Below are 15,838 nucleotides of genomic sequence, written 5' to 3' on the forward strand. Positions count from 1 at the left end.
CGCTGTGGCGGCCGTGGTCCCGGATACCCCGCGCGCTCCGTCTGCTCCAGGCAGCCCGGGGGCTCCCAGGGCGGTCGGGAGACGGTCCAGGCCCTCCCGTCGAATGCAGACCAGCCGGCAGGGCCGCCCGGTGACCTTCCCCAGAGCCACCCAGCAAGTGTGCGCGAGAGTGGGGACCTGGCTGGGCCCCCCGCTCTGCTGCAGCCCGAGTTGTGGCCCCGGGGCTCCACGTGGCACCCCAAGGGAACCCTCAGCAGCCCTCTGGGGTGTGGCCACCCTGAGCCAGGCCCGGCCCGATGGCAAAGCGGTCCGGTCTGTATTTCCCAGTGGCGTGGGAGATGGCTTCTTTACCCAAGGGGCTGCCTTTCACAGATGAGGACAGTGAATGAAGCCTGAGCCGGGGCTGGTGACTAAGAGCTGGAGAACCCACAGGTCCAGACCCCCAGCCTCATGGCTTTCTGACAGAGGCCTGCAAGACTGGGCTAGGGACTTGGCCTCCGCCAGCAACCGGGCAGTGCCCGAAGTGAGGACAGATAACCTCCGCCCACCTTTCCTTGGCACCAGAAAGGTGGGAAAGCTGCCTGCAGGGTTGACTAGGTTTGGCTAAAATACACGATCAGGCTTTTTTCCAAAACAGCAGAATAGGTACCGTTTTTGTTGTCGTGGACTTGGCATAACTGGAATCCTGGCCAGATCATCATCTTTTGATTGGGTACTAGACCTTGCAGCTTACACCATGCTTGGACCCACTGGGCTTCTTACATAGGACAACCCGTTATAGGTGTCATCGGATTTTCTTCGCCGAATAAGCAGGGGCCGCTGTATCCCCCTGTAGCTGGCACTCAGACATTCGGACTTTTGACTAGATGAATCAGATTTTACAGATGGGGAACCTGTGTTGGGGAGCTGAGACTCAAACGATATCTTCTGACACAGAGGCAGAGCCTCTTTGTAATTCCATTCACTCTCCCCGATTCATAGACTGTTAGCCACTGAAGACAGGGTCCTCCGAGACCATCAGTCCATCCCCCTCACTTCACAGAGACGTGAGCTGGAAGCTTCACAAAACACAACTACCAGGCTTCAGTAAGTAATTATGTTTTTGTTTTTTGGGTTGTTTTTTTTATTTGCTTGTTTTTTTTTTTTTTAATCCATTAAGCTAGGAGTGGATCCTTATGTGCATTACAGATCAAGAGCCCAAATGGAACAGTAATTATGATTCTGAAATTACTCATAATTAGATCTACAGCCAGGCACTCTAATGCAGATTAATGAGACCGAGTTGCTGCTGGTTCCCAATAGCCTACAAGTCAGTGAAGGTTTAGAAGATGCTAAATAGATCAATGCTTGAGGTTTTTGGTTTCGTTTTTTTTGTTTTGTTTTTAGTTATTCATTTGATAAGCTGTCAAGTCGAACTGTGTGCAAAGCTCTGAGCTAGGCACTGTGGCTGATGAAAGATTACTATGTGGTTGTGAATTAGTGGGTAAGAGCAAGAGCTCTCTGGATTTCCTGGGTTCGAATCCTGTCTTTACCACTGACTCGCTCCGTTACCCTGGACAGATGACCCTCTGGTCTCTACCCATGGAGGTCTCTACCCATGGAGTTTCTAATCTAGTTGAATGAAAAGATGCACGTGTACCTTGAATAAATCAATGTAATACAAGATAAATGGATGTCCTGTGTGGTGGGTGAGCTCAGGGTTGGTGAGATCACTCTTTCTTTCTTTCTTTCTTTCTTTTTTTAAAGATTTTATTTATTTATTTGACAGACAGAGATCACAAGCAGGCAGAGAGGCAGAGAGAGAGAGGGGGAAGCAGGCTCCCCGCTGAGCAGAGAGCCCGATGCGGGACTCGATCCCAGGACCCTGGGATCATGACCCGAGCCAAAGGCAGAGGCTTTAACCCCCTGAGCCCCCCAGGCGCCCCGAGATCTCTCTTTCTTAGAGAAGCGAGACCAGAGTTAAGGAGGAGATAGCATTTGCATGGTGGAGAAAGCAGTGGGGTTTGGGAAGGTCGGCCTAGAGGGGAGGCATCAAGAAGGAGCAGCCGCGAGAGCCCCGCGCAGAGACCGCGCTCGCTGGCCCGGCGCGGCCGCAGGATCCAGGATTACGGGGAGTTCAGGCGGGAGGGGCCGCTTGGGGCCAGACTGACGGAGGCCCGGGGAGTTTGGCTGTTACTCGGTGAGCGGTAAAAGCCTTTGAGGGACTTTTGCCAGGTCATTTTGCAACTGGGGGAGAACATACTGACTCCGTGGGGCGCAGCATGGAGCCAGGATTCCCGCGCGGACCGAGGTTCGCGGCAGGGGAAGGGCGGGCGGCGCGCGGGCCGGAGCGGAGCCTCCCCCGCCCGCCGCGTCTGCGGTTCGAGGGAGTGCGGTGCGCGCCCCCTCTAGTGGCTGAGGCTGGTACTTCCGTGGGGTGTCTTCGTCGGTTTCCCGGTCTGAGAACCACGGAGGAGCCGAGCAGCTCCTCTGCGTCGGGCGCTTGGATGTCCTCGGTGGCCCGTCGTCCTCCTGGCAGCCATATGAAGTAAATGCTATGAACATTTAACAGGAAAAAAAAAAAAACACACAAACCCAGAAGCTTAGGGAACTACTGAGTTGGAAGGAGCTTTCAGAAGACTTTTCTCCAAACAGCTCACTGCACTGTTAAGAGTTTTTCTAATTGGCTGCCATTGGCTTAGTTCTGTCCTCTGGATCGACCCAGACTAAGGCTTAACCCAGTTCTTATCTGTGACGTCAAGGTCACCAGAGAGGCCAGTGGGTAGTTTGCCCAGGGTAACAAGTGCACAAGGTCTGAAGAGCACAAGGGAGCATTCCCATTTCAGCAGCTTCAGCCGTCGACACAAGCTGAGAAGGCATTCAATGTGCAGGAACACGGGTCCGAACGCTTTTAATCATTTATGGGGAGCCTGCTTTGGTTGGCGTTGTGGTCCCGGGATCCTGGGATCGAGTCCTTCGTCGGGCTCCCTGCTCAGCGGGGAGCTTGCTTCTCCGTTTGGCACCAGCCTCTGCTTGTGTTCTTTCTCTCTCTCTCAAAAATAAATAAATAAAATCTTTAAAAATATTTATTTATTTATTTGACAGACAGAGATCACAAGTAGGCAGAGAGGCAGGCAGAGAGAGAGGAAGCAGGCTCCCTGCTCATCGGGCTCGATGCGATGCGGGGCTCGATCCCAGGACCCTGGGATCATGACCTGAGCGGAGGCTTTAACCCACTGAGCCACCCAGGCACCCCCAGCTGTTTCCTTTACGGAAATCTCTGCCCTGAGCTATTGCCTTTCTCTTTAGCTCCCTTTGCAAAGTTTCAGTGTTTGCCAGACAGCTTCACCTGGAGGCTCACGGAGGCTTTCACATCCAGCGAAATTCGTCCTTGTTATTTCGAACCAGTTTGTCTTCCAGACTGCTTGCTGCACTTACACCACTGGTCCCAGCATCGGACCCTGTCGTGTCTCGTTTGTCCAGCCAACTCCTTGCCATTTTGTGACCCTTATAGTTCCTGGGGCCATCATCGCTACTGTGGCGCAAAACCCAACTGTGTATTTTAATTGTTTTCCTTTTTAACATTTTAGATAATTTCAGAATTTACCAAAAAGTTGCAAAAATGTTTCAAAGAATTTCTGTATATCCCTTCATCAACGCTGCCTAAATGTTAACGTTTTATTTTATTTTTTATTTTACTTAATTTATTTATTTGACACAGAGAGAGAGATCACAAGCATGCAGAGAGAGAGGGAGAAGCAGGCTCCCCACTGAGCCAAGAGCCCCCATACGGGGCTCGATCCCAAGATCCCGGGATCACGACCTGAGCCTAAGACAGACGCTTCACGATGGAGCCACCCAGGCGCCCCTGATTAGAACTTCTTAATTCCTCCATTAGGTACCAAATAAAGTCCAAATTCCTTGACCAACTTCCAAGGCCCTACTCAGTTGGATCCAAATCTGTCTTTCTGGACTCATTTTCTAGATGAACCTCTTGCTCTGTAGCCAAAGTGGATTTCTCCCTGGCCTGAAAACCAAACACGTTCCTGCTTCGGCACCACGGCTCTCGCTGTTTCCCACTCTTAGGGATGCTCCTTCTGCAGCGCGGCTTTTTCAGTAAAAGGAATCCTTTCCAGCTCCAGAATTAGCTCAAAGACCACCCTTTCCTGAGGCGTTTCCGGGGATCCTCCCGCTGCGTGTGCCTTATCTCTGCTTCTTCTGTCTTCGACCAAATGTCAGGTTTGCATTATATTGATTGATGTGCCCATTCCTGCCTCCCTGCTAGGTCATATAATGTCCTGACCGTAGCAGTGCGGGCGTCTTGACTTTCCAACTCTCTCCAGCATCCAGTAGTGTTTTGGTCTCGGTGGACAATCTTTGAACGAGGGGCCTGAGTATTTATGGCGAGCTGCCCATAGCCTTCAGCAGCTGGGCTAGCGCGTTTCTAGATGAGCTCAGGGTTGACTGTGTTCCTGTTAAAATGAAGCATCCAAAATAGAATATGCCATTTTCTATATGTAGCCTAACCCGTGGGAGTGTGGTGGGAGTACTGCTTCCCTTGTATTGGGCCAATATTTTATTCTCTTCCACGCAGAGCCTTTCCCCGAACCCCCAGTCTGAAATATCTGCTCCCCATCAGCCTCCCTCGCGGTGTTTTTTTCTCGAGGGGAACTTGCCACAATTCCTCGTTGCAGATTTCACTGTGAGGGGATACAGAGTGGTGACGAGCCCGGTGGGGGCTGTCAGGGTCCCTTCTCCTTCTGCTTCTGTGAATTCACGTCCCAGAACTGTGGAGAGATGAGGGGTACTCCTATTACCTGCAGACTCTTGGGTTATATGATTTCAACACGAATTTATTGAGTTCCTTTGTGCTGGGGGAGGGGTGCAGTGGCCAAATTGGATAGGGAACGGAGTGCCTCCCAAGGGCTAGTTTTTCCCTCCCCGCTTGTGCGCGGGCTCGCTCACTCTCTCTCTGTGTCAAATAAACAAACAAAACAAACAAAAAAGAAAAACACGGGCACCTGAGTGGCTCAGTGAGTTAAGCTGCTGCCTTCGGCTCAGGTCATGATCTCAGGGTCCTGGGATCAAGCCCCGCATCAGGCTCTCTGCTCAGCGCGGAGCCTGCTTCCTCCTCTCTCTCTGCCTGCCTCTCTGCCTACTTGTGATCTCTCTCTGTCAAATAAATAAATAAATAATCTTAAAAAAAAAAAAAGAAAAGAAAAACACATGTTCTGGAATCAGCGTACCCAAGTTTGAACACTGTCACCAGTTATCGGTTTAAGTGCTTCCTTGGTTTTGTCATTTGGAAAAGAGGATACAGTCCTTGCTTCATAGGGGTGCTGAGTTTTTTGTTCTTTTTTTTTTTTTTTTAAAGATTTTATTTATTAGAGAGAGCGAGAGAGAGAGACAGAGCACGAGCAGGGGGAAGGAGGCAGAGGGAAGAGGAGAAGCCGACTCCCCACTGAGCAGGGAGCCCGACAGGGCTCGATCCCAGGACTCTGGGATCGTAACCTGAGCTGAAGGCAGAGGCTTAACTGACTGAGCCACCCAGTGTCAGCCCCTCTGACACTCTAGTTTATCTAGTTGATCTGCTTTATCTAGGATTTCCTATAAATGGAATCATACACTGTGGAGTGTCTGACTTCTTTGAGATTCATCTGTGTTCTGTATATTAATATACTTCATTCCTTGAAACCCGCTTCTTATCCAGTTATAATTTATATATCATAAAATTCAACATTTTAAAATGTACAATTCACTCATTTGTAGTATTTGCAAGGTTGTGCCACCATCGTGTTATCTAATTCCAGAACCTTCTCATCACCCCAGAAAGAAACCCCGTAGCCATTCGCAGTCACTGCCTGTTCCCCTCACTCCCTCCAGCTCCTGCCAACCCCTAATCTGCTTTTTGTCTCTGTGGACTTGCCTATTCTGGGCATTGCCTACACATGGAATAATGTAGTATGTGGCTTTTTCCACCGCACTTGGCTTCACTTAGCATGTTATCGAGATTCATCCAGACTGGGGCTCCGTCCCACGGCCCACGAGACCCCCAGCCCAGCAGAAACCGGGAGCCCCAGCCCTCCACTTTTTTTTTTTTAATTTTTAAATTTTATTTGACAGGCAGAGATTACAAGCAGGCAGAGAGGCAGAGGCAGGCAGAGAGAGAGGAGGAAGCAGGCTCCCTGCTGAGCAGAGAGATGCGGGACTTGATCCCAGGACCCTGGGATCATGACCTGAGCCGAAGGCAGAGGCTTTAACCCACTGACCCACCCAGGTGCCCCTCCCTCCACTTTTTGACTGTTAGGAATAATGTTGCTGTAACATTTCTGTACAAGTTTTAGTGTGAACATATAAGTTCTCTGGAGTATATATTCAGGAGAATTGCTCGATCACACGGTAACTTGATGTTTAACTTTTTTTTTTTTTTTACTGTGTTTAACTTTGGAGGAACTGCCACAGTGTTTTCCGTGGGGACTGTACCCTTTTATATGCTCATCAACACCGGGAACTTCAGTTTCTCTTCTCACCTCTTATTATTTGTCTTTTTTATTATACCCATCTTGGTGGGTGTGAAGTGGTGGCTTGTGGTTTTTATTTGCATTTTCCTAATGGCTGTGTGCTCAAGGGGCCATTTGTACATCATCTTTGGAGAAATGTTTCTTCAAGTCCTTTGCCCATTTTAAAATTGAGAGGTTAGGCCATCTGGGTAGCTCAGTTGGTTTAAGGGTCTGCCTTTGGCTCTGGTTGATATCTGGGTCCTGGGATTGAGCCCGTGTTCAGCGGGAAGCCTGGTTCTCCCTCTCCCTCTGGCCCATCGCGCCCCCCACCCTCCGCTTGTGCGGGCTCTCTCTGTCAAATAAATAAATAAAATCTTTTTTAAAATTAGCATGCTCATATTGCTGCTTCTTGATTTTTTTGCTTCTAGACATTATCTCTGATTATCCTGGAAGCTGAGGCTTTAACGATTTTATCTTTCCTACACTTCCTACCTTCACTCCCCGCCCCCCATGTTACTGTATCACATACTGTATTGGTTACATAGATATTCCCAGTTCCCATCACTGTTAATATGCAAATGCTCTTCACCTCTGAACCCTGCCGTGACTTTTCTTTTCCTGCACTTTTTGTTCCCCCTTTCCCGGCCACTGAGTTAAACGCTTATGTTTGTTCCTGTTTTGTTTCTTCGCTTTGTGTGTACAACACTAGTTCCATCTTGAACTCTGCTTTGAGGTATAAATATCTCATTACATTCAAACACATTAGATTTGCTATTGGTTTTATTTTCTTAAGGACGCCTCTCTGTAGCCTTCTGGCCTGCTTCCAGCTGGTTATTCTTCAGGCCCGCTGTGTAGCGGTCTCCTGGAGAATTCTATTCACCACCTACTGGAAGGTCTTGGTTTTCTTGAGTTGGATCCCTCCTTTACTGGATTCCGTATCTTCCCCTTTCTTGCTTTATCCCTTGGGTACATTCCCTAGGACTTTGATAAGTCGGGGTGCATTCTTAGGAGATTTTATTTTACTTTCTCGTTTAATACCTTGGGTAGAGAATTCAAGATTGGAAATCAAGTGTCCTCGGTATTTTGAGTGCACAGCTGTTCTCTGTTGTCACTGTTCAGAAATCCAGTCCCATTCTGGTTTGTGACAATTAGAAGACTGTTTTGTCTCTCAGGAAGAATGCTGGGGTCTTCCCCAGTGTGCCAGTGCTTCTTGGTCCACAGCACCTGGCTCGCTCAGTTGGTAGAACATGTGACTCTTGATCTCAGAGCCCTGAGACCCAGAGCCTAGAGATTATAATTTAAAAAAAAAAAAAAAGAATCTCTTTCCATTCAACCTGTTGGGCCCTGTCAGTCTGGAAATTCATTCTGTATGTATTAGTTCTTCTTTTTCCTTTCCTTTTTTTTTTTTTTTAAATTTTATTTATTTATTTGACAGACAGATCACAAGTAGGCGGAGAGGCAGGCAGAGAGAGAGAGGAGGAAGCAGTCTCTCCGCGGAGCGGACAGCCCGATGCGGGGCTCGATCCCAGGACCCTGGGATCATGACCTGAGCTGAAGGCAGAGGCTTTAACCCACTGCGCCACCCAGGCGCCCCACCTTTTTTTTTTTTTTAAAAAAGATTTTATTTATTTATTTGACAGAGATCACAAGTAGGCAGAGAAGCAGGCAGAGAGAGAGGAGGAAACAGGCTCCCCGCTGAGCAGAGAGCCCGATGCGGGGCTCGATCCCAGGACGCTGAGATCATGACCTGAGCCAAAGGCAGAGGCTTAACCCACTGAGCCACCCAGGGGCCCTCTAGGACTCCTTTCATCTTCCCCGGCTCAAACTCTGTCCCCATGAAACAGCAACTCTCCGTTGCCTTGTCCCCCGCCCCCCGCCAGCTCCTGGAAACCACCTTTCTACTTCCTGTCTCTGAATTTGACTGGTGAGTCACGTAGCATCTGGCTTTTTGTGACTGGTTTATTTCCCTTAGTGTGAGGTCCTCAGGGTCCATCCATGTTGTAGGATGTGTCTGAGTTTCCTTCTTTCTCGAGGAAGAATAATATTTCCTTATTTGTGTGTGCGTCTATCATATTTTGTTTATCCACTCAAGCATTTGGCCTCTGTCTTTTTATCGGTTGGGTGCTTCCCTCAAAGGTCTGGTGAATCCTGGGTGTCTGTTCATACATAAGTCTGGGATAGTCACAAACCGAATGGAAGCTCCACATGTGTGGGCCGCCTCCTTCTGGGGCCTTCACCACAGGGACCCAGCCGGCCATGAGGGGGCTCCCGATGTCACTGTGTTCAGGTCTTTCTTCTTGGTTTGGCCGGCTTCCCTGCAGAAGGCTCTTCCAGTTTCCTGCACGAAGGTGCCGATCTCTGTGTCCTTTGTGGCTTCTGCAAAGGATATCTGTTGACTTATTTTGTCCACTGCCAGCTCCAGATTCTTTTTTTTCTCAGTCCTGGTAAACCAGTTACTACATATCCATGCATTAACTGGCTTTAGAAATGGTGTTCTACCATTTTCTCTCCCATTCTTACCGCGCTTGGAGTTTGTGGCATTCGAAAAATCTCACAGACTGCTATGTTATTATCCAGCAGGAGTAGAGGTAAATACCTGTATTTAACATAGCATTTTAATTTTGATTCATTTTTAAAAGACTTTATTTTATTTTTAATTTTTTTTTAATTTGACAGACAGCAGTAACAAGTAGGCAGAGAGGAGGAAGCAGGCTCCCCGCCGAGCAGGGAGCCCGATGCGGGGCTTGATCCAGGACCCAGGGATCATGACCTGAGCTGAAGGCAGAGGCTTTAACCTATTGAGCCACCCAGGCGCCCCAAGATTTTACTTTTTTATTCGACAGAGAGACAGCAAGAGAGGGAACACAAGCAGGGGGCGTGGGAGAGGGAGAAGCAGGCTTCTCACCGAGCAGGGAGCCCGATGTGGGGCTTGATCCCAGGACCCTGGGATCATGACCTGAGCAGAAGGCAGACGCTTAACGACTGAGCCACCCAGACGCCTCAAACAGCAAATTATTTCTTGACGTATAAGGGAGAGACCTCTAGTTTGTGACTAAATTGTCTGATTCTGGGTATTTCGAAGTTCAGAAGAGGAATAGCTTTAGGGAAAAATTGGGACGTCTGGGATATGGGCTGGGTTTGCATAGGTAGAAGAGAGAGGTGAGAAACCCAAAGGCCAGAGACAGTGCATTTGCCTGAAGTGAAGGGGTCAAGAAAAGAGTTGTGTGGAAAGGAGCCCAAGGGGCAGATTTTTAAAGAAATTGGGAGGCCTAGGGTAAGAAGATTGGCTTTTCTGCCAGAAGAAAATATTCCCTCCTGTTCCTCAGCTTCGGAGTGTCGCACGAAAACATTTACACATTGGGATGTTGATGAGGACATTTACAAAAATAGATAAAATGTGACTATTTGTACTGTTTCCCGATAACATCCCTGGTTGGTGTTAGTGATGTCAAATGATTTCCCCCAGGTGTAGTGTGGGTGAATAAGTAGACGTCGGGATGTCAGGATGGTACCCGATGTTTGGGCACTGTGAGTGCATGTGAGGCAAAGGACAGTGCTGCCAAGGGCTCAGCAATGCTGGCGACACAAATCTGAAACCCATTTACCAACACACAGCCTCCTCTAGGTTACAGGACAGATTCGAAGACAGAGGCTATCTGGTGTTTGTATATGGCAGAGGGGAGATTCAGAGAGAAAGCACAGAAAACAAAATGCTTGTCAGGTTGGGATTTATCCTTCTCAACAATCTGTGGAAACTCGTGGTGAACATTTTGAATGTTTGCCTCTAAATGTGCATGCTGTGACATGATAACACAATTTTAATTTCAAGTTGAGGCACAAACTTTTCTCCACTTGTTCAGCTCCTAAGCCTTTATGGGAAAAACCAAGCTGTACCCGGGAAAAGGTACGTGCCAGCTCTGCTCCAACCAACAGATGGGATTAGTGGTTGTGTGTGAGCATTTTCGCATTACTCAGCATCAGTATTATCTCTGGTGTATTTCCTGGGTTTGTGCTCGGTTTGGAGGTGTTTTACAAACGTTGCGAACCCTGCCATCTCTCATCAGGGTTAGAAGTACTAAGGAGAAAGTGTGCCGCTAGCAAGAAGTCATCATAAGTCATAAGAAAATGGTAAAGAGTCGTGTGTGTGCAGGATTCATTTCTCCCCAATAGAAGTCCATCCTGAAAAACAAAGATCGAATGACGTAACTTGCAGAAATGAGTCACTGACGTTCATCATCGAGAGAAGAGGAAAAGCGATCGCCAAATGCCTCCAAGGACGATGTGCTTGGTACGAGTTAGGAAAACTGAACAGGTTCGGCTTGGTGAAGGTCGTGTGTGGAAATTGAAGTCTCCCGACTGGTAGGTTCATACGCCAAGGCCTTCGGACACAGACAGCCCCCAGATGGACAGCCAGGAGGCTGTGGACGGGCGCGGCTCCGTCCTGATGAGTAACCAGGTGGCCACCGTGCATGGGCGAGGCCGCGAGGAGGGCCGTCTGACCTCGAGATAGAAAGGAAGCAGGACGGCGTCTGCAGCAGCTGCGGACAACAGTGTTCTGTAAAACATCTGTAGGGAGGGTAAGAGGAGCTTGTTCTAAAAACGCTCACAGTCGGGTTTCATGTTTTCTCGGGGATGCACGCACAGCCCCCCTGCTTCCTTACAAATGAACGGACGTGTGAATAGCACTTCAGGATCTAACCTGTTTGTACTATAATGAGCTTCTTTATTAGTTAACAGACTTCTTCTTACAAATGGGACGTGTACATAATGTTTATCGAGCATCGTGTACGGGGCCTTGGGGGAAGCAAAGATGAGTAGGACTTGATCCTGCCCTGAAGGACATTACAGCCTAGCGGGGAGGACATGCACATAAAAAGTTCGTTGAACACTTTGTAAGTGTAATTATACACTATATTATTATCATACTGTGTTATAATGATGGAACTATCCAGAAGGTGCTGTGGGACACAGGAGAGTCTTCCTGGAAGAGGTGAGGCTTGAGCCTAGTCCAACAGAAGGACAGCGTGCGGCACGGAGCAGGACCGAGAGGAGAAGCAGCAGAGCAGGTGCCGTGACTTTTGGCTAATGAGCGACTCGGGTCAGGTCACAAGGGCCAACCATGTTGCCCTAAGGGGATTCGACTCTATTTGGTTTTAGGCAACAGAGGTTTGAAATGGGGTATGCCATCAGATTTATAGTTTAGGTATCCTACTAGCTTTCTACTGCTGTCCTAACAGGCCACTACAAACTTAGAGACTTAAAACCACACATATTTACTGTCTCACGAGTTCTGCAGTTCAGAAGTCAAGGTTGGCTTAACGGGTCTCCCTGCTCTGGGATTCACCAGGCTCAAAGCAAGATGGCGGCTGGCTGGACTCTGGAGGCTCTGTGGAGAATCCACTTATTCAGGTTGTCAGCGGCATCTAGGTCATCATGCTTGTAGGTAGGACTGAGGCCCCATTCCTGGCTGCTGTCTGCTGCCCACCACACCCCCTCCCGCCGCCGGCTCCAGGAGGCCTCAGTCCTTGCTGGCCCACAGCTCTCCATCCCAGAGCTGGCGGCGACCTGTTGAATCCCTGACTTCCTCTCCCGCTGGGAGAGTGCTCTTCCAGGCTTCTGCGGTTAGATTGGCCTCACCTGGGTAATCCAGGATTCTCTCTGTCTTTTAAGGTCTGCAGGCTTAGTTACATCTGCAAAGCCCTTTTACCTCTGTGAGATCGAATATTCTCTGGCTCCAGGGGGTGGGTGTGGGCATCCCTGAAGGGGCACGATTCTGTAGCTTCCAAAGGACAGAGTCTTTCTCTCACACCCACGCTGGTTTTCCTTCTATCTCCCTGGCTGCTTTAAAAACCAAAACCCAAAACAGCTTCATTGAGGCATAATTCACATTCATCCATTTGTGTGCTTGAATAATAACTTTGGGCACTTCACGAAGTCCTACAACCATTACCTCAATTTGCTTTTAGAGTATTTCCATCTCCTCGGAAAGATTTTCCGCACCCTTACCGGTCCACTGACGTTCTCTCTCTGTCTCTTTTTTTTTTTAAGATTTTATTTATTTATTTGACAGAGATCACAAGTAGGCAGAGAGGCAGCAGAGAGAGAGAGGGGAGGAAGTAGGCTCCCTTCAGAGCAGAGAGCCCGATGTGGGGCTTGATCCCAGGACCCTAGGATCATGACCTGAGCCGAAGGCAGAGGCTTTAACCTACTGAGCCACCCAGGCGCCCCAAGACCCCCCATTCTTACACTTCTCCGGCTGTCATCCTGACTCTGACAGGGAGGTACCTAAGGTTAGCACCATACTCAGTCATGGAACCAGAAGGTCAAGGCCGGACTTCGGGGACATACTCCCTTTCTTCAGCTGAGTCTTTGAAATAGAAGCTTCAAGAGAAAAACCAGTTCTAGGAATGTTGGCAAGGCCAATACAAAATTTTGCAATGGAGTAATTGGGAAATATTAACAAAGTTCCAAGATATGTTTAGGTCTAGAAACTGCTGTAAGTACTGTTTTTGTTGTTTTAATTTAAACTTGTTTTTTTAACTTCTGCAGAAGGAAGATTGAAAGTTGTGTTGGCTGTCTCAGAAACTAAAAGCCGTACCAGCTTTTTACAGTTTGAAGGAATAAAATAAATTTTGAATGAGAAATCTCATAAATTTCACTGTAAATCAGGTTAATTTAAAATGCTGAGTGAGTAAAATAGAAGAAATATCATTAAACTCCCACACCAAGCATAATTAATCATTTCTCATAATTATCAAAATATATTTCATAATTCTTATAAAAAGGGTTTATATATATATACATATATATATATATATTTTAAAGATTTTATTTATATTTATTTGACAGAGATCACAAGTAGTAGGCAGACAGGCAGGCAGAGCAAGAGGAAGGAAAGCAGGCTTGATGCCGAGCAGAGAGCCCAGTGCGGGGCTCGATCCCAGGACCCTGGGATCATGACCTGAGCTGAAAGAAGTGGCTTTAAAGATTTTATTTATTTATTTATTTATTTATTTATTTATTTGTCAGAGAAAGAGAGAGAAAGAATGCACAAGCAGGCAGAGTGGCAGGCAGAGGCAGAGAGGGAACCAGGCTCCCGGCTGAGCAAAGAGCCCAATGTGGGACTTGATCCCAGGATGCTGGGATCATGACCTGAGCTGAAGGCAGCAGCTTAACCGACTGAGCCACCCAGGCGTCCCAAGGGTTTATATTTTAAAATGATAAATCGACAGCAAGAGAGCTCTTATGTCTTTTCATTGAATGGTAGGAAAACAAAACATTTACTTCCTTAAAATTAAGAACAGTAAATTTAAGAATAATGTAATATTTTTTTTTTTTTTTTTTTTTTTAAAGATTTTATTTATTCATTTGACACAGAGAGATCACAAGCAGGCAGAGAGGCAGGCAGAGAGAGAGAGAGGAGGAAGCAGGCTCCCCGCTGAGCAGACAGCCCGATGCGGGACTCGATCCCAGGACCCTGAGATCATGACCTGAGCCGAAGGCAGCGGCTTAACCCACTGAGCCACCCAGGCGCCCAAGAATAATGTAATCTTTAAAAAATAGTTTTATCTGGGGCGCCTGGGTGGCTCAGTGGGTTGAGCCGCTGCCTTCGGCTCAGGTCGTGATCTCGGGGTCCTGGGATCGAGTCCCACATCGGGCTCTCTGCTCAGCAGGGAGCCTGCTTCCTCCTCTCTCTCTCTGCCTGCCTCTCTGCCTACTTGTGATCTCTCTCTGTCAAATAAATAAATAAAATATAAAAAAAAAAAAAAAAAAAAAAAAAAAAAAATAGTTTTATCAAAATATAATACGTATTATATAAGGTTTATTTTTTTAAAGATTTTATTTATTTATTTGAGAAAGAGAACCCTAGAGAGAGAGAGAGCTACAGAGAGCGCAAGCATGAGTAGGGAGCAGAGGGAGAGAGAGAAGCAGGCTCCCCGGTGAGCAAGGGGCCTGACAAGGGGCTCAATCCCAAGACCGTGAGATCATGATCTGAGCCAAAGGCACCACCCAGGTGCCCTTAAAGTTTGCCTTTTTAAAGTGTACAGTTCAGTGTCTTCACTGTCTTCACAAAGTTGTGTATCAATCACCACTATCTAGTTCCAGAAGATTTTTATCACCCCGAGAACAAAACCCTACACTCATCAGCAGTAACTCCCTGTCTCCTTCCCACACCCCTCATCCCTGGCAACTGTGAACTTAATTTTGTCTCCATAGATTTGCCTATTCTGGACAAGCCACATGTGAAGTTTTTGCTAAACCTGATGAGTAATTTCTGGAGTCTATTTTTACGAATGGCTTTTCTTATCAGCAAAATGAAAGAGGTTTTTTAAAAAAATTATTTATCTGAGAGAGAGAGAGAGAGAACACAGCAGGGAGGAGGGGCAGAGGGAGAGGAAGAAGCCCATTCCCCACTGAGCAGGGAGCCTGATGCGGGGGCTCGGTCCCTTGTCCCTGGGATCATGACCTGAACTGAAGGCAGACGCCCAGCCCACTGAGATGCCCAGGTGCCCCAGTGAAAGAGATTTAAAACATAGTGTCTGACCCCCAAAGAGTTATTTGAGGTTCAACCGATTTATTGCAGCTTCTATTTATTTATTTATTTATTTATTTATTTATTTATTTATTAAAGATTTTATATATTTATTTGACAGGCAGAGATCACAAGTAGGCAGAGAGGCGGGCAGAGAGAGAGGATGTGGGACTGGGTCCCAGGACCCTGGGATCATGACCCGAGCCGAAGGCAGCGGCTGAGCCACCCAGATGCCCCTGCAGCTTCTCTTTAATTAAAGCCAATTTGTTATTAGATACCTTGGGGACATTTCTACTAACCATAGTAAACCCTATGAAAGACTGTATGCCGGTCATTTAGATAACTTAGATGGAATGGACGAAATCCTAGAAAGATAAAGACTGCCAAATTTCAAGAAGAAATAGAGAATCTGAATAGATCTATAGCAAGCAAAGAAATTGAATTACTAACAAAAAAGAGCTTTCCAGAAAAAGAAGCCCAGGCCCAAATGGCTTCACTGGTGAATTTGACCAAACATTTAAAGATGAATTAAAACCATTTCTTTATAAACTCTTCGAAGAAATAGAAGAGGGAATACTTGCCAACTCTGAAAAGCCAGTATCAGCCTGATACCAAAACTAGACAAAGACATCACAATAAAAACGAAAGTATACACTAATGTTGTTTATGAATTTAGAAGTGAAAATACCAACAGATATTAGCAAACAAAATCCAGTAACTATAAAAAAGATAACAGACTATGACCAAGTGATGCTTAGCTCAGGAATGGAAGGCTGGTTTAACATCTGAAATTAAATTCATGTTACGTGGGATGTCTGGGTGGCTC

The 15,838-nt window shown here is 47.2% G+C and overlaps 1 long non-coding RNA gene across 2 annotated transcripts; it reads left to right on the forward strand.

Moving 5' to 3' along the window:
• Positions 1-473: 473 nt before the first annotated feature.
• LOC116581519 lies at positions 474-13,251 on the forward strand. 2 transcript variants are annotated; one of them, XR_004282080.1, is made up of 3 exons: positions 474-1,086; positions 10,544-11,545; positions 13,029-13,251. It is a non-coding gene; the product is annotated as an uncharacterized LOC116581519 (long non-coding RNA). The 2 variants fall into 2 exon arrangements; XR_004282081.1 differs by having other exon boundaries at positions 10,544-11,469.
• Positions 13,252-15,838: the final 2,587 nt, after the last annotated feature.

The sequence above is a fragment of the Mustela erminea genome, chromosome 20 (genome assembly GCF_009829155.1).
Source record: "Mustela erminea isolate mMusErm1 chromosome 20, mMusErm1.Pri, whole genome shotgun sequence".
In the NCBI taxonomy this organism is placed as follows: domain Eukaryota; kingdom Metazoa; phylum Chordata; class Mammalia; order Carnivora; family Mustelidae; genus Mustela; species Mustela erminea.